Source organism: Procambarus clarkii, chromosome 50 (assembly GCF_040958095.1).
Source record: "Procambarus clarkii isolate CNS0578487 chromosome 50, FALCON_Pclarkii_2.0, whole genome shotgun sequence".
NCBI lineage: Eukaryota > Metazoa > Arthropoda > Malacostraca > Decapoda > Cambaridae > Procambarus > Procambarus clarkii.
In genome coordinates this window covers 12,776,783-12,799,934 of record NC_091199.1, presented here as the reverse complement: position 1 = coordinate 12,799,934, position 23,152 = coordinate 12,776,783, and the positions used below count along the sequence as shown (strand labels likewise).

The 23,152-nt window shown below is 45.2% G+C and overlaps 2 protein-coding genes across 2 annotated transcripts in view; one reads left to right on the top strand and one right to left on the bottom strand.

The window, feature by feature from the left end:
- The window catches only part of LOC123748468 (multiple PDZ domain protein), a 1,300,933-nt gene that overhangs the window by 1,073,925 nt on the left and 203,856 nt on the right, over positions 1 to 23,152 (bottom strand).
- The window catches only part of LOC138351551 (uncharacterized), a gene marked incomplete at its 3' end in the record, with an annotated part of 45,263 nt that overhangs the window by 10,655 nt on the left and 11,456 nt on the right, over positions 1 to 23,152 (top strand). The window lies entirely within an intron of this gene.

The window sequence follows — 23,152 nt, the reverse complement described above, 5'->3', positions numbered from 1 at the left end:
AGTACTCTCTAGGGCACTCTAAAGTACTCTCTAGAGTTCTCTAGAGTACTGGCTTACTCTAGGGCACTACTGCACTCTAGGGCACTACTACACTAGAAGGTGGAAACCTATAAAACACTCTAGTGCATTAGAGGGTGGAAAACTGTGGCACATTTACTGCTCCAGTTAAGGCTTGAGAAATTGGTGACCTGCTGAACGTGCAATGAATTCTGGAGAACTGCCTTAATCCATTCAATAAAATACTCTAAATTATAGGGAATGTTTAAAATACTTTATCGTCTACCTTCTACCATTAAATCTAATATCGTTCTGCTCTTTCATTCCTCTACTCCTCCTGCTCCTACACATGCCCCTCTTCTACTCCTCCTCTACTACTCCTGCTTCTCCTCTACTCCTCCTGCTTCTCCTCTACTCCTCCTGCTTCTCCTCTACTCCTCCTGCTTCTCCTCTACTCCTCCTGCTTCTCCTCTACTCCTCCTGCTTCTCCTCTACTCCTCCTGCTTCTCCTCTACTCCTGCTCCTCTACTCCTCCTGCTGCTCCTCTACTCCTGCTGCTCCTCTACACCTCCTGCTCTTCTGCTCCTGCCTCCAGACTGCCGCTCTTGTGTCAACAGCTTGTCCTCTTCAAACACAACCCTCTATATTTTCAGGCCATTATTTCCCAAGGCTCATTCTCTGTTTCTTCTGTTGCTCACACCACCCTCCTCCCCCAGTCTGTCTGTGTCTCTGTCTCTCTCTCCCCCCCCCCCATAATAAAGCCGAGCCGAGGAACGAATGATAGAGAGTTGTCATTAAGGAAGGTAGCGCCAAACTGTAGTTGCTGGTGGCTGAAAGTCTTGTTACAGTAAGTCTTCTGGTGATGCTTGGCAATATTGGTCTTCTGCGTAAGATTATGACCGCCCACATCTATCTCCGTCGTTGGAGATTGACGAATTGACAGCACCAGCCAGGACGGTTAGACTTCTAAGGTCTGGAAAAGTTCTCGATCTTCTCCTTGTTGCTGCTTACAGCCTAATGGTTGTTGCTGCTTAAAGCTACAACCATTACTCTCGCTCACAGCTATACAAGATCCTGGGTTGGGATCGAAATACAATATACATTTCCAGGTTGCTGACGTGGCCTGCATGATAGGGGGGGGGGGGGGGTGGCCTGCATGATGGGGGGGGGGGTGGCCTGCATGATGGGGGGGGGAGTGGTGGCCTGCATGATGGGGGGGGAGTGGTGGCCTGCCCCCTGTGTTGGGGGTTCATTTTTTTCTTTATACTTTTGGGTTTTGGTCTACCTGTCGTGTTCTATGTTACGATTTTATGTCTTCTTGTGTGCCCTTCACGCCTATGATTTTGTACTTTAAGGTGTTTCTTTTGTATCCAATTTAGAAATCTTTCATATGAAGAAAGATTAACAAAGCTTAAGTTGCATTCACTGGAAAGGCGAAGAGTTAGGGGTGACATGATAGAGGTTTACAAGTGGATGAATGGACATAACAAGGGGGATATTAATAGGGTATTAAAATATCAACACAAGACAGAACACGAAACAATGGGTATAAATTGGATAAATTTAGATTTAGGAAAAACTTGGGTAAATACTGGTTCAGTAACAGGGTTGTTGATTTGTGGAACCAATTGCCGCGTAACGTGGTGGAGGTGGGGTCCCTCGATTGTTTCAAGCGCGGGTTGGACAAGTATATGAGTGGGAATGGGTGGTTATAGATAGGAGGTGCCTTGTATGGGCCAATAGGCCTTATGTTCTTATGTATTTCTTTTTATGTACTGCTTAGCATTTTCTGCATGTAAAAATAAATACAAAAAAAAATCTACACTTCCTCGTATTTCAAAATAGTGGGTTATTATTTTCATTGTTTAAATATTACATACCAATTAGGAAATGTGTATAAATCCTTTGTTACAACTGAACCAGAAAATCATTTACACTACCTCCAGGTGTACCTCCTCAAGAGACCAATACCAAGGGCCTCCCTCGCCATACCTGGGGAAGAAATAACCACAATTAACAACATTAATTAAATACAATTATAGGAGACACTAAGAGGCCCAGGTAATAGGAGTGGTGGTCATAGCTCCTCACACAAGACACACTAATAGCCTCAATTGCCTTCCAACAATCCCCCTTTAAGGCGGCTGACATTCCTGTCCCAGAAAATGAACCAAGGAATACTTAAGCAGCGCGCGCCAAGGTAGGTGTGGCGTTAAGCTGTACTATTCCCAGGGGCGACGGCGCTAAGGCTTTATCGTAGTGCTCAGTGTAGGAACATGTGTGTGCTTGAGTGTGGTGGAGGCGGCTCACAGGTGATGGTCAAGGAGGCTGTGAAGGCCGGAGGGCAGTGGATTGTCGCGTAAGTTGTTGTTCTTATAGATTCAGCTACTCGGAACAACTTCCAAGTAGCACGGGCTATGGTGAGCCCGTAACTTACCTGGCACAGGAGCGGAGCAAGTAGCACGGGCTATGGTGAGCCCGTAACTTACCTGGCACTGGAGCGGGGCAAATAGCGCGGGCTATGGTGAGCTCGTAATTTACCTGGCACAGGAGCGGGGCAAGTAGCACGAGCTATGGTGAGCCCGTAGTACACATACCTGGCACAGGAGCGGTGCCGTCTCGGGAATGTCGCGTAAGGCGAGGCATTAATTAACGTTCGAGGGCCTACCTGATGTCTGGGGCTTAACTTCCTCGCGACCCGGTCTCCGACCAGGCCTCCTGGTTGATGTTGTGGTCAACCAGGATGTTGAACGGAGCTGCTCGCAGCCTGACGAATAAATCACAGCTTGGTTGATCACTTATCATTTGGAGATGCTTATCAAGTTCTCTCTTAAACACTGTGAGGGTGTCGCCATATTATAGAATGGATATAAATTCACTTGAACGTGTCCAGCGTAGGATGACTAAGTTAATTCCCCAAATTAGAAATCTTTCATATGAAGAAAGATTAACAAAGCTTAAGTTGCATTCACTGGAAAGGCGAAGAGTTAGGGGTGACATGATAGAGGTTTACAAGTGGATGAATGGACATAACCGGGGGGATATTAATAGGGTATTAAAAGTATCAACACAGGACAGAACACGAAACAATGGATATAAATTGGATAAGTTTAGATTTAGGAAAGACTTGGGTAAATACTGGTTCAGTAACAGGGTTGTTGATTTGTGGAACCAATTGCCGCGTAACATTGTGGAGGTGGGGTCCCTCGATTGTTTCAAGCACGGGTTGGACAAGTATATGAGTGGGATTGGGTGGTTATAGAATAGGAGCTGCCTCGTATGGGCCAATAGGCCTTCTGCAGTTACCTTTGTTCTTATGTTCTTATGTTCTTAGGGTCGGCCAGTTATGTCCCTTATGTGTAGTGGAAGCGTGTTGAACAGTCTCGGGCCTCTGATGTTGATAGTTCTCTCTTGAACACTGTGAGGGGTCGGCCAGTTATGTCCCTTATGTGTAGTGGAAGCGTGCTGAACAGTCTCGGGCCTCTGATGTTGATAGAGTTCTCTCTCAGAGTACCTGTTGCACCTCTGCTTTTCAACAGGGGCATTCTGCACATCCTGCCATGCCTCCTGGTCTCATGTGGTGTTATTTCCGTGTGCAATCCGCCCTGGAGGGCGGGGCGTCGTCAGGGGGAAACGAATTAGTTGGACATAAAAATATTAATCTTCTAAGTCAGTTTCGCAAATCTTGGTTCAACTCTCGGACAGGAAGAGTCAAATCGGAAGTTACAGGGGCTCTGTGGACGAATAGAATCAGCGCCATAAGTGAAACACACTTAGTCTAATATTCTTTGGCGTTGTGAAATCAAGTTAAAAGTTAACATAGGTGGTCACTTGATCCCTGCACACAGGTACTGCGCGTGGATACCAAACATGTTACTGCGGGTATTACTGATAGTGAACCTGAGAAGCCAAGTGGGTAGAAAATGGTTCTGTAGTACAGTAGCTACAGTATGTACAAAGCGGGTACAGAGAAACACTATTAAGAAAGTGCATCAAGTACAAAGTACATCTATATTCAAGCAGGTCCAACAGACACAAAGCGGGTAATTGAGAGATCCGGACAGCTCGCGTGTCAGTGCAGAGTTGCATTATTCATCATTCATTATTCTCGACTCCCGCCCAGTCCCCGCCAACTGTTACTCTGTTAGAGCAGCCTCCTGACCCCGCCCCCCCCCCCCCCCACCACGGGGAGGGGAGCGCTGATAGTGCGGGGAGAAGGGGTTGCGCACACAGCGTGGGGTGAAGAGGTGCACAGATAGGGGGTGGGGAGAAGGGCTACCTACCTACCTTGAGGCTACCTTGAGGTGCTTCCGGGGCTTAGTGTCCCCGCGGCCCGGTCGTCGACCAGGCCTCCTGGTTGCTGGACTGATCAACCAGGCTGTTAGACGCGGCTGCTCGCAGCCTGACGTATGAGTCACAGCCTGGTTGATCAGGTATCCTTTGGAGGTGCTTATCCAGTTCTCTCTTGAACACTGTGAGGGGTCGGCCAGTTATGCCCCTTATGTGTAGTGGAAGCGTGTTGAACAGTCTCGGGCCTCTGATGTTGATAGAGTTCTCTCTCAGAGTACCTGTTGCACCTCTGCTTTTCAACGGGGGTATTCTGCACATCCTGCCATGTCTTCTGGTCTCATGTGGTGTTATTTCTGTGTGCAGGTTTGGGACCAGCCCCTCAATTATTTTCCACGTGTAAATTATTATGTATCTCTCCCGCCTGCGCTCAAGGGAGTACAGATTTAGGCTCTTTAGTCGGTCCCAGTAATTTAGATGTTTTACTGAGTGGATTCTAGCAGTAAAGGATCTCTGCACGCTCTCTAGGTCAGCAATTTCTCCAGCTTTGAAAGGGGCTGTCATTGTGCAGCAGTACTCCACTCTAGATAGCACAAGCGTTTTGAAAAGTATCAAGAAAAGGGGGCGTAAAAAATGTAATGGGGGAGGTAGGATTACCTTCAGGTGATCCAGATTGGGAGAAAGGGTGCAGAGATGCTTTACAAATTTAAGGATACCATGTGGGATAGAAATGGGGACAAAGAGACAGGAAAACGGGCCCCCTGAGGTGGGCCCAGAGATGGAGACACGTGACGGGGTGACAGGTGGGGCCAGTCCTCCCTGCTGAACGAATCGTCCGTATAGCAACTATGTGACGGACCGCCAGAAAAGTTGACTTTTGTATTACTGAACCTGGACAAACCGTAATTTTTGTTTAGACCACAACATAAATGTAGATCCTAACCTGACCTCTCCTAGAGATTTTTGGCCTAATACATGTTTAGGCCTAATATAGTACATATGTGTGTGCTATACTAGGCCTAGGAATATTTAAATTTAGTGTTTACCTAATTTTTTCCGGACTCTTATAAAATTAAGAATACAAAAAGTGGTTTACTGGAAGACCATTATTACATATTGGTACTTTCAACGCAATAGTTACTTTAAGTACTATCATTTCAGGAGGGGTTGGGTTGGGGGGGGGGGGTGGACTGGATGTAAGGGGAGAGGAATCCAAGGCCGGGATGGGGAAGGAGGGATAGAAAAGCTGCCGCAACCAGCAACAGATATGAGAGAGAGGCTTGAGAACACGGGCCAGGCGGGGAGATAGGGGAGAGACGGCTGGGATGAAGGGAGACAGGGCGGGCAGATAAGAGGAACGGCGGGAAGATACGAGGGAGACAGAGGAGACAGAATATATAAAATAGGGAAAAGGTCAAATTTAAACCCACGAAAAAACGTCCTTGATTATAAAGCCGTGACTTGGGAGGCCATAGATCGCTCAGATAGATTAGTACACCAAGGGCCTAACAACCCTAAAGGGAGCCGGTCGGCCGAACGGACAGCACACTATACTTGTGATCCTGTGGTCCTGGGTTCGATCCCAGGCGCCGGCGAGAAACAATGGGCAGAGTTTCTTTCACCCTATGCCCCTGTTACCTAGCAATAAAATAGGTACCTGGGTGTTAGTCAGCTGTCTCAGGTTACTTCCTGGGGGTGGAGGCCTGGTCGAGGACCGGGCCGTGGGGACACTGAGCCCCGTGATTATCTCAAGATAACCCTACCATCTCCTGAACAACAAGAGCTCGTCTACACTGTAGATCAGGTAGATGAGTAGAACACGTTGGACCTCATTTTCACCATTACAAATACAACGATAACAAATACCTGTTGCTCAGATCACAACCTAATTAAAGTTCTGACAAACATGAGGAGTAGACCTGCATAACCAGTCCCGAGCCCCAGGGGAGGAGAATTCAGAAAATTCAATTTTAATAATAAACAGATTAACTGAGAGCAAATAAACCAAGACCTCACAGAAATAAGCTGGGAAGAACAGCTAGAAAATGCAAACCTGAACCAGTGCCTGGAAAAAAAACTCAGTAGTTCTAGAAATATGTTCAAACCGCATACCCCTAAGAAAAAAGAGGAAGAGATTTAGACTGGAACGGGAACGGCGTTCCCGGCTTGTATAGGGATCTAGATGAAGTAAAGTGTAAAGTGTGTGGACAAAGAGAGGGACACACACTCGAACACTATATTTTCGATTGTAGTAAAATTGGGCCACTTAAGAGATAAATCTAAGCTCACGCTTTACGATGTGGCAACCTATCTTATTACCAAGGACAAAATACCTGAAATCCTTGCGCTGTATCCATATTTCGCTTCCGGTAGATAAACGACATATGAGATTAAGAATCAAAGTGTATTGTGAAGACTACTAATAAACAGCAGCTCCCCTATGACACTGTAATATCTTCACTGCTCAAACAATTGTTTATTAGCGATAAAACCTACCATGTATAATGACTTACTATTAATATATAGCTCTTGAAATAGAACATTCTCCGTAACTAGCTGCCATTGTAGTTGTAAGGTGTGGAGGATAGTTGAAATTGTTTATGTAATAATCTAAGTTGAGATCTGATAAGGATCTTTTGTGCCCTCTGTAATGCTTTTTGCGCTACCGCTCACAGGATGGGTATGGGGTGCACAATAAACTAGCCGTCTCCGGCGGGAACAATCAAATCTATAGGCGAAGAAAACGAATCGCGGAACACTTTGAGAGTCGCACCCTATCTCAAGAACGACGAAGAAGGTTAGGTAGAAAAATAGAAACATTTGAACTCAAGCTACAAGAATCATACAAAACCCAGGAGAGGCAGAGGGCAAAAGGCCATCAGTGAAATAAAGAGAAATCCGAAATATTTTTTCTCCTATGCAAAATCAAGATCAAAAACCACATCTAGTATCGGGCCCCTGCGAAAGGGAGATGGAACTGCACCGATGACAACAAAGAAATGGCAACACCGATGACAAGAAACTAAACACTAAATACTGATAAATCAAATTATTTTTTCATGGATATGACACCAACATCACATCATATATCAGATGTAACCCTATTCCCACTGGATTTTGAAGCAGCCATAAACAGTATGCCTATTCACTCTGCACCAGGCCCGGATTCTTGGAACTCCATATTCATCAAGAACTGTAAAAAAAACACTGTCACAGGCCCTCCACATTCTGTGGAGACAAAGCCTAGATACTGGCGTTATCCCTGACATACTAAAAACAGCAGAGATAGCACCACTCCATAAAGGAGGAAATAAGGCAGAGGCAAAAAATTAAAGACCGATAGCACTAACATCACACATCATAAAAATCTTTGAGAGTGCTAAGAAGTAAGATCACAAAATACATGGAATCACAGCATCTCCATAACCCCGGACAACATGGTTTCAGAACAGGGCGCTCTTGCCTGTCACAGTTGCTGGACCACTATGATATGGCATTAGATGCTATGGAAGACAAACAAAACGCTGATGTAATTTACACAGATTTCGCAAAAGCCTTTGACAAATGTGACCATGGTGTTATTGCACATAAAATGCGTGCAAAGGGAATTACCGGAAAAATAGGCAGATGGATCTACAATTACTTGAATAACAGAACCCAATGTGCAATAGTCAACACAATAAAATCCAGCCCATCAACCGTGAAGAGCTCAGTCCCCCAGGGTACTGTGCTTGCTCCAGTACTTTTTCTCATCTTCATATCGGACATAGACAAGGACACAACCTATAGTACTGTATCATCCTTTGCGGATGACACTAGGATTTTCCTGAGAGTAGGCAACATAGTGGACACGGCAAACCTCTAAACCGATGTAAATCAGGTCTTTCTATGGGCTACAGAAAATAAAATGGTATTTAATGAAGAACCAGATCCTGTGCTACGGAAAAAAATGAAAATATAAAAACGGAAAGCACGTACAAAACCCAGTCAAATCATAACATAGAACGAAAAAGCAATGAAAAGGATTTGGGTGTACTCATGTCTGAAGACCATACATTTAAAGAACACAATAAAGTTGTCACAACTGCAAGAAAAATAAAATAAAATACAAGATTGGATAACAAGAACCAATTAAACTAGAGATGAAATACAGATGATGATACTTTTCAAGACGCTAGTGCTCTCCAGAGTGAAATACTGTTGCACAATGACAGCCTCTTTCAAAGCTGGAGAAATTGCTGATTTGGAGAGCGTGCAGAGATCCTTTACTGCTAGACTTCACTCGGTAAAACATCTAAACTACTGGGACCGACTAAAATGCCTAAATCTGTATTCTCTTGAGCGCAGGCGGGAGAGATACATAATAATTTACACGTGGAAAATAGTAGAGGAGCTGGTCCCAAACCTGCACACAGAAATAACATCACATGAGACCAGAAGACATGGCAGGATGTGCAAAATACCCCCGTTGAAGAGCAGAGGTGCAATAGGTACTATGAGAGAGAACTCTATTAACATCAAATGCCCGAGACTGTTCAACACTCTTCCACTACACATAAGGCATAACAAGGGGCATAACTGGCCGACCCCTCACAGTGTTCAAGAGAGAACTCGATAAGCACCTCCAAAGGATACCTGATCAACCAAACTGTGACTCATACATCAGGCTGCGAGCAGCTGCGTCCAACAGCCTGGTTGACCAGTCCAGCAACGAGGAGGCCTGGGCGATGACCGTGCTGCGAGGAGGCATGGGCGATGACCGGGCCGCGAGGACGCTAAGGCCCGAAATCATCGCAAGATAAGACGACGGGAAGACAGGAGGAAGGCAAGTAAGCCGAGATGCAGACAATGGTCTGATAAGGTAAAGGCAGAGAGAGATAAGCACAAGAAGCGTGAGCTCGCGCGCGCACAAAATACACCAGCTCCCCGCCTGCACTCTCCCACGTTGGTTATGGCTGTCACTTGCAGGGAGGAGTGCCGCCACTCTCCCCTCCATCACCAACACACTTGAGGAGTGCTTCCACTCTCCCTCCATCACCAACACACTTGAGGAGTGCCTCCACTCTCCCTCCATCACCAACACACTTGAGGAGTGCCTCCACTCTCCCCTCCATCACCAACACACTTGAGGAGTGCCTCCACTCTCCCTTCCATCACCAACACGCCGCCGCTTCTAGCCGCTAGATGGCTTCTCTCCATTTGCACCAGATTTATACCCTGAAAACAATATTGTTTACCTCCGTACCTACGGCAGTAAACATGGTACCAGCCACTTACATTCCCTCCCACCTCCACGTGCTCCCACAGCACCCACCTCCACGTGCTCCCACAGCACCCACCTCCACGTGCTCCCACAGCACCCACCTCCACGTGCTCCCACAGCACCCACCTACACGTGCTCCCACAGCACCCACCTACACACCTTTAACCGTCACCTCAGTAGTGTTCAACCCCCATAATGCTCACACTTAAGCCAATTAAAACGGGACACCCCCCCAAAAAAATGAACATTTAAAATTGTCTTGAGAGATTTGTTCTTAAACAATATGGGCCGAAATATTTCCTGTATTTGGCCCGTGTGCAGTGTAACGCCCACGGGCCTGCTTGATGGGGTCCTGGAGTTGTTCTACTCCCCAAGCCCGGCCCGAGGCCAGGTTCTACTCCCCCAAGCCCGGCCCGAGGCCAGGTTCTACTCCCCCAAGCCCGGCCCGAGGCCAGGCTTGACTTGTGAGAGCTTGGAAACGTACGAAAATAAATCAACCCCAAACTAACCTATAGAGGCCGATGCACAGAATGCGTTAATATTACGGCGCTTTAATTTAATTTGATCTAATCCATTAAAATGGGACGTATTACGTAGCAATGTGTTTATGGGCGAGGGGAATGATCAGGAAAAAGCGCCAGGCCATTACGACTATATCGCACCGCGATAGGATCAGGGTAAGGATTAGGGATGGGACAGGGGGAAAGGAATGGTGCCCAACCACTTATGGACGGTCGGGGATTGAACGCCGAACTTTATGAAGTTAGACCCTCCGCTCTACCGTCCAACCCAACGGGTAGAAAAGTTTATGTCAATTATGTCTTGCCACCGGTGGCCAACTTTCTCTCAGGATCTATTCAACATTTCCCGCTATATCTTTTGCTACACTAAGGTGAAGAAAATGCAGAATAGACCCAGTGAAGAGCAGAGGTGCCATAGGCACAATCAGAGAACACTGTATAAACATCAGAGGTCCGCGGTTGTTCAACGTCCTCCCAGCGAGCATCAGAAATATTGCCGGAACAACCATGGACTTCAAGATAAAACTAGACTGTTTTCTAAAAAAAAACGTGCCGGACCAACCGGGCTGTGGTCGGTATGTGGGCCTGCGGGCCGCTCCAAGCAACAGCCTAGTGGACCAAACTCTCACAAGTCTAGCCTGGCCTCGGGCCGGGCTTGGGGAGTAGAACAACTCCCAGAACCCCATCAACCAGGTAAGGTATTTTATTGAACATATTTGGGACCTGACCTCCTAGCGTCTTCCACGTATATGTGATACCTATCTCGTCTCTTCTCCGGGGCATACACTCTAGAGAGCACTGTGACGGTCCCAACAGGTCGCCTTGTACTGTGTCTCGGAACCTTTATGTTCTTTTTACCCCCGCTATTTCAGATATATTCCATGACTTTAAAGCGGAGGTCAGTACCAAGCAATATTCCCGTCAGAGAAGTACGAGCGGGTTGGGAGAGAGAGCTGTGGTTGCATTCCTGGGATTCCAAGTCTCCTCATCCACTTCTATTTTCCCTGGTATGCTGCTCGGATATGCGTTAGGTCGGTGGACATACCTTGCGGGGATCAACGTCCCCGCGACTCGGTCTCTGACTAGGCCTCCTGTTTAGTATCAATGCTACCTCATTCACTCTTGTGTTCGTGATATCCTCATAATGCAGCCACAGTCTGCCAGTGCAGACTACTCATCACATGCCTCTGTATAAATAGCCATCCTGTGTGATAGGGATTTTTAGCACCACGTAGATTGTACTCCCTGTACTCCCCTTTACACACACTGTACTCCCCTTTACATAGTCTAGGGGTAGCTGCATAACTGTTGATGTACCTAAATTTGTTAATAAAAAAAAAATGTGTTTGGTGATGTAGCCAAGGAGACTGTTGGGTGGAGCAGCTCGCAGCCTGACGTATGAATCAAAGCCTGGTTGATCATTAAACCAAGTTCATATAAATGATGCTGCTTATTGTGTAAGATCTAATTATATCTCGTATCCAGTTTAAGTTTCTCATTTTTCCTATGTAAAAAAGCTGAAATTTATCACTTATGATTAATATGTTCTTTTCCCTGCTGATTGGAAGCCTTTATTGACATCAGTTTGAAGTGTTTCAGTGTCTTCCACTGCTGTACTGTGATTCCAGGAGCTTTTACCCAGGCTGTGATTCATAGGTCTGGCTGCAAGCAGCCGCGTCCAACAGCCTGGTTGACCAGTCCAGCAACCAGGAGGCCTGGTCGATGACCGGGCCGCGGGAACACTACACCCCGGAACCATCACCAGGAAATCACAAGGAGGAAACATTCATGCTGACTGTGGTATCCTTTGCAAAGGACTATGACATACTGTGATTTGTATTTACGTCTATTCTATGATGTGATGATGATAAAGTAGCGGTACAGCATTTTGATGATACAGTGTCCCCGACGCCAAGTCTATGGTCACGCCATAGACTGGGAGTTACTTAAGTGGACTTAAGTGGGAGCTTAAGACTTAAGTAAGTGGACTTAAGGAAGCTGGTCGGCCGAGCGGACAGCACGCTGGACTTGTGATCCTGTGGTCCCGGGTTCGATCCCGGGCGCCGACGAGAAACAATGGGCAGAGTTTCTTTCACCCTATGCCCCTGTTACCTAGCAGTAAAATAGATACCTGGGTGTTAGTCAGCTGTCACGGGCTGCTTCCTGGGGGTGGAGACCTGGTCGAGGACCGGGCCGCGGGGACACTAAAGCCCCGAAATTATCTCAAGATAACCTCAAGATAACGCCTCCTGGTTGATGATGCGGCCCTGGATTCATCAAGCAGTTACGAAGGTACTTACGAACCTGTAAATCTTTCCTCATTGTTTGGCGGCTTTGTTTACATTAATTAAACAGGTTTACGAGCGTCCAAACTTGCCAGTCAAATGTTGTTATTGTTTAAACAGTTTCTTGGTGCTTCGGAGCTCACATCTTTAATGATTGTAAACAAAGCCGCCAGGGATCGAGTTCAAATGGTCAGGTTCGTAAGTACTCGCGTAACTACTTGATGAATCCAGGATCAGGTTCGTAAGTACTTGCGTAATCCAGCCCCAGGTGTTAATCACGTTCTCTTTTGAACAGGCTTACTACTCTGTTAATAATGCAATTTATATTCAGAATAGCTATGTTGAAAAGTCTTCCACACTTCATGTTTATATAATTTTCTCTTAGGGAGACTTATTGCACCTATTCTTTTCAATGCGTCTACTTTAAACATTCCGCCATGATATATTGTGCAACATTGCCTCATTGAAATGTTGGGATGCAACATGGAATCTAAGAAATCCTTCTACTAACATAAACAAGGCGGAGGGGGGGAGGGGGGGGGAGGGGGTTCCACAAGAAAGAGTGATAAATAAGCTAATCCTAGTCATATACAAGTGTATTTTTGAGTCATTGTTGTGTTGAATTTGTCTCATTTAAACAGTATCAAGAATAAAGACGGAAACAGTCGTCTTAGTTGACAATGAAATCCCTGAGTGTTTAACTAAAGTATTTTACTTTAAGTATTTTACTTAAACACTTACCTAAAGTATGACCCGGAATTATCCCAGAGGCACAAAGGTTAAGAAATGCTGCTCATAATACATGCAGAATTACCCAAAGACCACCTATATATATAGGTTCAAAAGTCAACTTTATACACTTTCAAAGAGCAAGTTGTCAACCATGCCGTGGTGCCTATGCCACAAGCACTAACAGTTTTACTGATCAAGCCATTAACTAGAAGGTCTGGTCAGAGACTGTAGGAAAATGATGCTTGGCGGGCCGCTGCAAGCAACAGCCTGGTGGACGAAACTCTCACAAGTCAAGCTTGGCCTCGGGCCGGGCTTGGGGAGTAGAAGAACTCCCAGAACCCCATCAACCAGGTATCATCCAGGAACCACATCAAAAAATGTTTATCCTCCGTCACTAAGTGATGGGTTGTCGTGTGTTGTTTGAAAGGTTCTTGTAGTCCTGCCTCAGTTGTCTACCGGTGGTGACGCGTTAATTGTCCTGTTAAAACGTTTCTCTGACATGATTACTGACCTGGTTAAGTCTATAGGATTCAGCTTCAGCTCCTGGACCTGTGATTTTCAGCTGTCGGAAGATTTGTAATCTTATCATGCTTCTCCCCCCACCTCTCTGTACTTTCTATAAGCTTCTTTATTCCCAATCACTTCCTCCTCCTCCTCCTCCTCTCCCTCCACCATTATCTCCCCTTTCTCTCATTATCTCTCTCTCTCCCATCCCTTTTCCATTTACCCGGCATCTTGATAACTCACCACCAAAGCATCAGGCAAACCCCGCGCGTAGGAACTGCACCGCAATACACCATCTTTTAGAAAGCCCCGCACCCGGGCTCCTAATTTTTATACAGTGTACGCACACGACCACCAGCGCGCACGCACATACGCTCTCACAGGCAAGCTCACACACACACACACACACACACACACACACACACACAAATCCTTCTCATAATTTTAGCATCATCAATGTTTGCTAATGAACCAAAATTATGAGAAAGATTAAGACAGAGGACAGCTTGAGGCTTCAAGAAAGCTTGGACAAACTGAAAGAATGGTCCATTCCAGAAGGAATAGCTTTTCAACGGGGGTATTCTGCACATCCTGCCATGCCTTCTGGTCTCATATGGTGTTATTTCTGTGTACAGGGTTGGGACCAGCCCCTCTAATATTTTCCACGTATAAATTAATATATATAGTTTGCCTTCGCTTTAAAGAATCCTAATTGAAACATTTTATTAGACCAAATAATTTCGATGTTCCATTGAAAAGATTCGTTCTGTAAAAGGTCTCTGCACGCTCTCCAGGTCAGCAATTTCTCCAGCTTTGAAAGGGGCTGTCATTGTGCAGCAGTACTCCACTCTAGACAGCACTAGCGTCTTGAAGAGTATCACTGGAAGAGTATCACTTGAAGAGTATCACTGGTACAGCATCTCTTGTTTGAAAGGTTCTTCCCTGGAAACACAAACCGAAACTGTCTCTATTTTCCGCTTGTTACAATTTGTAATAAAGTTGTTACATCTTGGCTTAACGTGGTTATGACGCATTAGAACGTTGTTACAACTTACTATATTGGTTGTTATAACTAGTTAGGTGTTAATACTTGTTCGAACGTTGTACCAACGTCGTAGTTTCGGTGTGTGTTTGGCGGGAATTGTTATACAACCTGTCGTTTTTCTTGACGTTGTGACTATTACTTTATTGCGTTCTTTAACGGTAAGGTCTTCTGCCATGGTTGCTCATCATTCTAAGAGGACCCTCTGCCACTCGCCCGTTGCAAGACATCAGTACACTAACAGCACAACCATAAGACGACTACCACTATAATTTGCATACCGATTGCCTCAAGATGCGGCCACCCACTACACATTTTCCCTCATCTCTTCCTTTTCCCTCTCTACGAATTTTAGGCTTTGCAAAAGGATACTCCAAAAATACTAATCCACAATTACTGTATATATTATATATATATATATATATATATATATATATATATATATATATATATATATATATATATATATTCCCATGAAGTAAATAAACATTAAGGGTCCGAGGGTTTTCCAGCAACGTCCTCAAACTATATGGCGAAATAACAACAAAGTTCTATTGTGTTTAAGAGAACTCGATAAAATCCTACAAAATTTGCCCAATCAACTTGTTCCAGTCAAGTCAGCGGCCATTTTTAGTTAGTTTTCCTAATTTTACTCATCAAATAATCAAATTTCACTAATAATCCATAATTTTTTGACTAAATCGATCTAATCTCGAAAAAAAAATTCAAGTAGCTTAATTTAATCTACGTTCGAAAAAAAAATCTTAGTTTCATAATCACATCCACCAAGTTTCTTGAGCAGATCAACCTGGCTTTCCTATCCATTCAGAAATACAGAAGTATTTTCGAGGTGGATAGGCTTTAATCAAAACCTAATCAGCCGCTAATTAGGTTTGCAGGCATCTGGCAGGTGCTGTGCCCACCCCCTCACTCCTGGCACTGAATGGCACTTCTGTTTCAATACAAACCCGCGATGCCAATCATCTATCATCAGTTTCCTAATTAACCCGTCCCCATAATTTGAATATTCAATATTGCATGCATTGCAACGTATGTATGTATGTATATATGTATGTATGTATGTATGTATGTATGTATGTATGTATGTATGTATGTATGTATGTATGTATGTATGTATGTATGTATATGTGTGTATTCACCTAGTTGTTCTTGCGGGGGTTGAGCTCTGCTCTTTCGGCCCGCCTCTTAACTGTCAATCAATCAACTGTAACAATTTTTTTCCAAACACCCCTCCCCCCCCCCCCCACAGGAAGCAACTCTGTAATAGCTGACTAACTCCCAGGTGCCTGTTTACTGCTAGGTAACAGGGGCATTCAGGGTGACAGAAACTTTGCACATTTGTTTCTGCCTGGTGCGGGAATCGAACCCGCGCCACAGAATTACGAGTCCTGTGCGCTATCCACAAGGCTACCAGGTATGAATTCTGCTTGGTATAAATGTGTGTGTGTGTGTGTGTGTGTGTGTGTGTGTGTGTGTGTGTGTGTGTGTATTTGTTATCACTTGTTATCACGGAAGGGTAACCACAAGGTAAGGTAACCCTCCATCCATTTATTCATTCGTAAAATCATTAGTTCATTCGCGCTCTTTCACCAACCCAAGTTGATCAGTCCAGCAACCAGGAGGCCTGGTCGACGACCGGGCCGCCGGGACGCTAAGCCCCGGAAGCACCTCAAGGTAACCTAAATTTATTTCCTTCGACATGCATGCTGGGAACAAATAAATCCTCTTCCGCACAAAAACTACTAAACGCAGTGTGATAATACAAGCCATAATGACCCTAATGTAATTAGGCCCCAAGTGAGGGGGCGCACGCTACCCGCTCTCTGGGGAGTGTCATCCACCCCCTTCCCCTCCCTCACCTTTATTGCTCGTCTGGTGTGATGAACCACCTTAGTCGGGCCGGAGCTAACTAAAAGATGCTCTCTGGCTCTGTCTGTTTGTCTGTCTGTCTGTGTCTGTCTGTCTGTGTCTGTCTGTCTGTGTCTGTCTGTCTGTGTCTGTCTGTCTGTGTCTTTCTGTCTGTGTCTGTCTGTCTGTGTCTGTCTGTCTGTGTCTGTCTGTCTGTGTCTGTCTGTCTGTGTCTGTCTGTCTGTGTCTGTCTGTCTGTGTCTGTCTGTCTGTGTCTGTCTGTCTGTCTCTCTGTCTCGAAATACTAGATACATCAGCAACATTACTAACTAACCAAGGTTTTTGTCTACAAAATAATAAATAAAAAGAGAGAGGTTTTGGCGCGAAGAGAAAGAGGGAGGTTTTGGCGCGAAGGGAGAGAGGGAGAGAAAAGTGGTAGGTGATGTGCGAGTATTGCAGGTGACGCTTCACACAGACAAGCTGGAAAACTTCCTGCAAGTATAATCCAGGCACTCATACCCAGAACATGGTGCAGGGTCCTCCCCAGCTCCAGCAAGGATAGTCTTTATGGCACGGAACGACACCTACAATAAGCAGAAATAAATGGAATTCATCTCTCCAGGTATGCTCCAAATATGCTCCAGGTGTATCGTATGTTCACACACTTTGTGCCATAGGCATAAGAGAAAATTGAACATCAGTGGTACATAGCTGTTCAATGCTCTCTCAGCAAGCATTATAAATATTGTCGGAACAAAAGTGAACTTCTTCAAGAGAAAATTAGAAAATTTCTTGTAAGATGTACCGGACCAACCGGGCTGAGGTGGATATGTGGGCCTGCGGGCCGATCCAAGCAACAGCCTGGTGGACCAAGTTATCACAAGTCAAGTCTGGCCTCAGACCGGGCTCGGGGAGTCGTATAACTCCCGACACCCTCTAAAGGTAGCTCCAGGTAAACTTACAACGAAAACTTTAATCTATTTTATTTTTTGTTTAGTTTCCTGTGTTGGCTACAAACATTTTTCCATATATTATTATTATTATTATTATTATTATTATTATTATTATTATTATTATTATTATTATTATTACTACTACTATTTTCCAGGCAGGTACTGAAGTAGACGACCTACTCGTGTAAGCAGCTCAGAGCTTTATGTTGAAAATAACTTTGAACAAATATGATGTTTATTGAAGGATCTCAACATAAAGAATCGTAATTAGGGTAGGCAAAATTTGTCGATATACAGTAATATTATTACAACCATCAAGCTCCAGAAATCCTTCAGATTAAAACTCTCGTACACTGCTACACACGGGAAACTTGGATATAAAACAAGGAAAAATGTTCAAGTTCAACGAATAAAAGGTCAACATTTATTACTAGACTTACAAACTCTTTAGCGTAAATGAGACTACAGGTTATCTTACCTTGAAGTGTTCCCTGGATCACTGTCCCCCCCCCCCCCCGTCCCTTTGACCCGGTCTCTCACCAGGCCTTTGGGGACTGTTTCGGTCAAGAACACGGATGTACCTGGATTGTACCTGGATGGGGTTCTGGGAGTTCTACTCCCGAGCCCGGCCTGAGGCCAGACTCGACTTGCTTGAAGGATATACCTGCTTGATGGGGTCATGGGAGATCTTTTACTCCCCAAGCCCGAGGAGGATACTTGCTAAGAGAATACTGAACAACTGTGGATCTCTGAAGTTCATTCTTCAGAGATTCTCTAATTGTGCCTATGGCACCTATACTCTTCACTGGTTCTATTTTGCAGTTCCTTCCAAACCTTTCACTCAAGTATGTTATTTGACTCTTCAAATCAGGTAAGGGACCAGGCTCTCCAGTATTTTCCATGTATATATTATTTGATACCTCTCTCGTATCTTTTCCAGAGTACATTTTGAGATATTTGTGACGGGTTTATCGTGTCCATACGTATCGTATATGTTCTCTGTATTCACTCTATTTGAGAATCTCTCCTGCTTGATACCTGCTTGATGGGGTTCTGGGAGTTCTTCTACTCCCCAAACCCGGCCCGAGGCCAGCCTCGACTCTCCTGCTCTGAAAGATGAATATGGATGAGTACTCAAGGCGGGACAGCATCAGTGATTTAAAACGCAGGCAAATCTTCTGCGCTTGTGCTCCTGGTATCTTCCCAGTGTCCAAGACTTTTCTCCACACTACACTAAGTGCCTGTGTTACTGGCACTTTGCATTTCTATATAAATATTGAATTTCATGAGTATAGACCTGGGGCCGAGCGCTTGAGCATGTTGTCAATTTCTCTTTCAAAATCTGCAGAGGCTGTGTTGATATCAGTTATATTTACAGGGGTTTGGATATCACGCATAAGGAAGCTGTCCGGATCTTCCACTTTCATGCTGTTTACTGCGGTGCTAAACATGTCCTCATACTACTTTTTTAGGATTACACTCATTTTGTTGTCGTCCTCTGTGTATGAATCTTCGCTCATAAGTATGGGCCCAATACTGACGGAGGTTTTGGCTTCCGATGTCGCATGAAGAACTATTCTTGTTTTTACTTTATTTCTTTCATGGCTTTCTGTTCTAATTGTATTTCTTCACGCTATTATGATTGCTTCAGTTTCTCTTCTATTTCTTCAATTTCTCTGTTTAAATTATTCTTTCTTTGTAAGGATAGTCTTGTCTGCTTAAGTATTTCCGTTATTTTGTTCCTTCTTCTGTAGTTCCGTCAACGTTCTCTTTCTAAGCTGCTGCTCTTTCTAGCTTTCTGCTAAGGAATATATTCCAGACAGACTTTATATGCTTCGACAGTCAGTTCTTCTATTCTTTGCATGGGAATTGAATCTTATTTCTTAAAACAGTTTCCCATTAAATGTTGTGAAAGTTCCATATTTATTTTTTCCGATTCTAACCTTTTATCTGCTGGTTGAGCGAAAATGTGGCTTAGAAAGTTTATCTTTGCTGCGTTCATTAGAGTAGCTCTCCATGTATCTGTTACCCCCATGGGGGGAAGGTTGGGGGGGGGGGGAAGAAAGAAACTCCCCCATTTGTTTCTGCCTCGGCCTGCAATCGAACCCGGGCCCTTAGGTCTACGACCCCTGAGCACTGTCCACTCAGCCGTGAGGGCCCCTTTCAGCCCTTGTTTGTGTGCCTGGCGGCGCTCTGTCTCGCGCACACAAATTGACAGGTCTATAAAACGTTACATTGCTATGGGCTTAAGTGTCAGAATTGTTATCGTTTCAATTTAGAAAATTAAATTTTGGTGAAATAAATTGACGCAAATATGTATTAAATTTACGCAGACAATGGCAATAAATGTTTACGATGATTTTATTCATTTCAGTTTACCCACACGACGACAACGACCTGTCTGAACGGAAGGGGGGGTTACCTTGAAGTTACCTTGTGGTTACCTTGTGGTTACCTTGTGGTTACCTTGAGGTTACCTTGAGGTTACCTTGAGGTTACCTTGAGGTTACCTTGAGGTTACCTTGAAGTTACCTTGTGGTTACCTTGAAGTTACCTTGAAGTTACCTTGAAGTTACCTTGTTGTTACCTTGAAGTTACCTTCTGGTTACCTTGAAGTTACCTTGTGGTTACCTTGCGGTTACCTTGAGGTTGCTCCGAGGATCAGCGTCCCCGCGGTCTGCTCTCCAACATGGCTTCCTTTTCAGTGGTCTGGTCAGACGCGGCTTTTCGCACTCTGACCTATTTCATTAGGTATCTTTTGGAGGTGTTTATCAAATCATTTTTTGTAGAACGTGAGAGAACGTCAAGTTATGCCCCTTAGATATAGAGGGCGTGTGTTGGAAAGTCTTGGGCCCGCCAATGTTGATAGACAACTGATGGTAGATGCTTATATTTTCCAGCCATTCATCTTCTCATCTTGCTAAAAACCTCCCAGTACACCCAACGCACAGGTTCGAACCCTTAGCAAGGCTCCTGTGGATTTGTTTTTTGATATATCACGGTAACGTGATTTCTCTGTGAACCTCCCCTGGTATGTTGGGTTGTGGCTGGCTCCATACTGACATTCACTCGGCTTTATTCGTCTGCTTCCTCTGGGATGAAGTGATAGATAGATAGATAGATAGATAGATAAGTCAGTCAGTCAGTCAGTCAGTCAGTCAGTCAGTCAGTCAGTCAGTCAGTCAGTCAGTCAGTCAGTCAGTCAGTCAGTCAGTTAGTCTCTCAGTCTCTCAGTCTCTCAGTCTCTCAGTCTCTCTCTCTCTCTCTCTCTCTCTCTCTCTCTCAGCATCACGGCCCATGAAACGAAATTTACGAATTCTCTAGTATAATAAAACAATGTACACGTAACATCAGACAAATGTAAATCGGCTGTATCGGAGGATAACGCTGCCACACGTGTAACTGGTAACATACCTGCTGCAACACTTATTACAATGCTCTGATTGCAGAGTTTCTTGCCTGACGCTCTCGGCAAGCTTCATTTACGTGTTCGCTGACGAAAGCTATTCTTAGCTTCTTAGTACAACCTTTCCCAATCATGGCAACTTGATTGGGAAAGGTTGTACTACCACAACAGCAGCACCACCACAGCACCATCACCACAGCACCACCACCACAGCACCAAGACCACAACTGCACCACCACAACACCCACCAGTATCCCCCACACCGTCAACACCCATCTCCAGCAGCCGTTCTCTCCCAGCATCTCATAAGCCAATACCAACGGCACAAAACCTTACAATACCCCCCAAAATGATCCTCTTCCATCATGGCGGGCGACTAGCGGCGATAAGCAGAGTCATTTCCTGCAGGCGTGAACCAACTCTCCTTCAGCACCTTCTCCACACGGGATAGTCGCGCTCCACACCTTTATATCCCACACTAACACCCATCTCCCAACACACACACACACAGTGAGTGAGTGTGTGTGTGTGTGTGTGTGTGTGTGTGTGTGTGTGTGTGTGTGTGTGTGTGTGTGTGTGTGTGTGTGTGTATTCAGTACGCGAGTACACACACACGCACTTACATTTTTTAAGGAGTAGATGCTTTCTGACTTCTGTTAGCAAAGAAAGACTGAACGTTTTCTTTCGCCGTACCTTATATGAAGCCTTACCCTACTAGTTTCCTCTGAACCTGGTCTCCGACCAGGCCTCCCGGTTGGTGGTCTGGTCAACTAGGCTGTTGGACGCGGCTGCTTACAGCCTGATGTATGCATCACAGCCTGGTTGATCAGGTATTCTTTGGAATACCTGATTTGGAATGGTTGCTTGCGTTCCTAACGTTTCTGGCGCGGCCAAACAGATGCATTTATTTACGTAGAGGCAATGTGGGAGAAGAGGTTGGGGAGCACCCTGCAGTAATGCTAAGAGTTGGCTCGGCCAACATTTTATATCCCTCTCCAGAACAACCCGGACATACGGACCAGGAGGTTGCAATATAGCTAACTGCAACATTGGGGATATTTATTGCGCCATCTGGATTTATGGACCATACGTGCAGGGGATCTTGAAGAGAACAAAAAATCGAATTTATTGAAATAGGTTTCTTTTCGTACCGTAATCTCTTCTTTCCTCGCCCTTTCGCACGGTAACACACTAAGCCTCACACACCCTTTTCTCACAACACTATTTCTACAAATATCGGCTCCCTGGTTGACCAGTCCAGCAACCAGGAGGCCTGGTCGAGGACCGGGCCGCGGGGACGTTAAGACCCGAAACCATCGCAATGTAATCTCAAGGCAAGGCAAGGGAACTATCAGGAGAGAGCGCCAAGCCATTACGACTATATAGCACTGGGAAGGGATCAGGATAAGGATTTGGGATAGGATGGGGGGAAAGGAATAATGCCCAACCGCTTGGACAGTCGGGGATTGAACGCCGACCTGCATGAAGCCAGACCGAACCTCAAGGGTAGGTAACTTGCTCTTTCAGCCCATCCTACTGAAATGATATTACTTACAGCAACTATTTGGTGGAGAGTACCAATATGTAGTGATACCTGCTTGATGGGGTTCTGGAAGTTCTACTCCCCAAGCCCGGCCCGAGGCCAGGCTCGACTTGCGAGAGTTTGGTCTACCAGGCTGTCGCTTGGAGCGGCCCGCAGGCCCACATACCCACCACAGCCTGGCTGATCCGGAACTTCTCTTAGAAAACAGTCCAGTTTTCTCTTGAAGATGTCCATGGATGTTCCGGCAATATTTCTTATAGTCGCTGGGAGGACGTTGAACAACCGCGGAGATGGTCCACATCTGGATGGTTGATGGTCCACTAAGAAGTTGACTTTTGTATTAATAAATTAGGCTAATTGCGATTTTTTTATAACCACAACATACATAAAGAACCTAAGCTTCCTAGCAACTCTAGGCCTAATATAGTCCATATATGTGCTATACTGGGCCTAGGAATGTTTTAAGTTTGCTTTTTAGCTTTAGTTTTTTCCGGAATACATAAATTTAAAGTATAGAAAGATAACGTCATCGTTGTCCAGCACTACATACTTGCACTTTCAAAACTACCAGAGTGGTAAACATCGCTGGGGACGCCACCGGAGCCGTGAACTACCAGGGTGGTAAACATCGCTGGGGACGCCACCTGGGCCGTGAACTACCAGGGTGGTAAACATCGCTGGGGACGCCACCAGGGCCGTGAACTACCAGGGTGGTAAACATCGCTGGGGACGCCACCACCACCTGGCCCG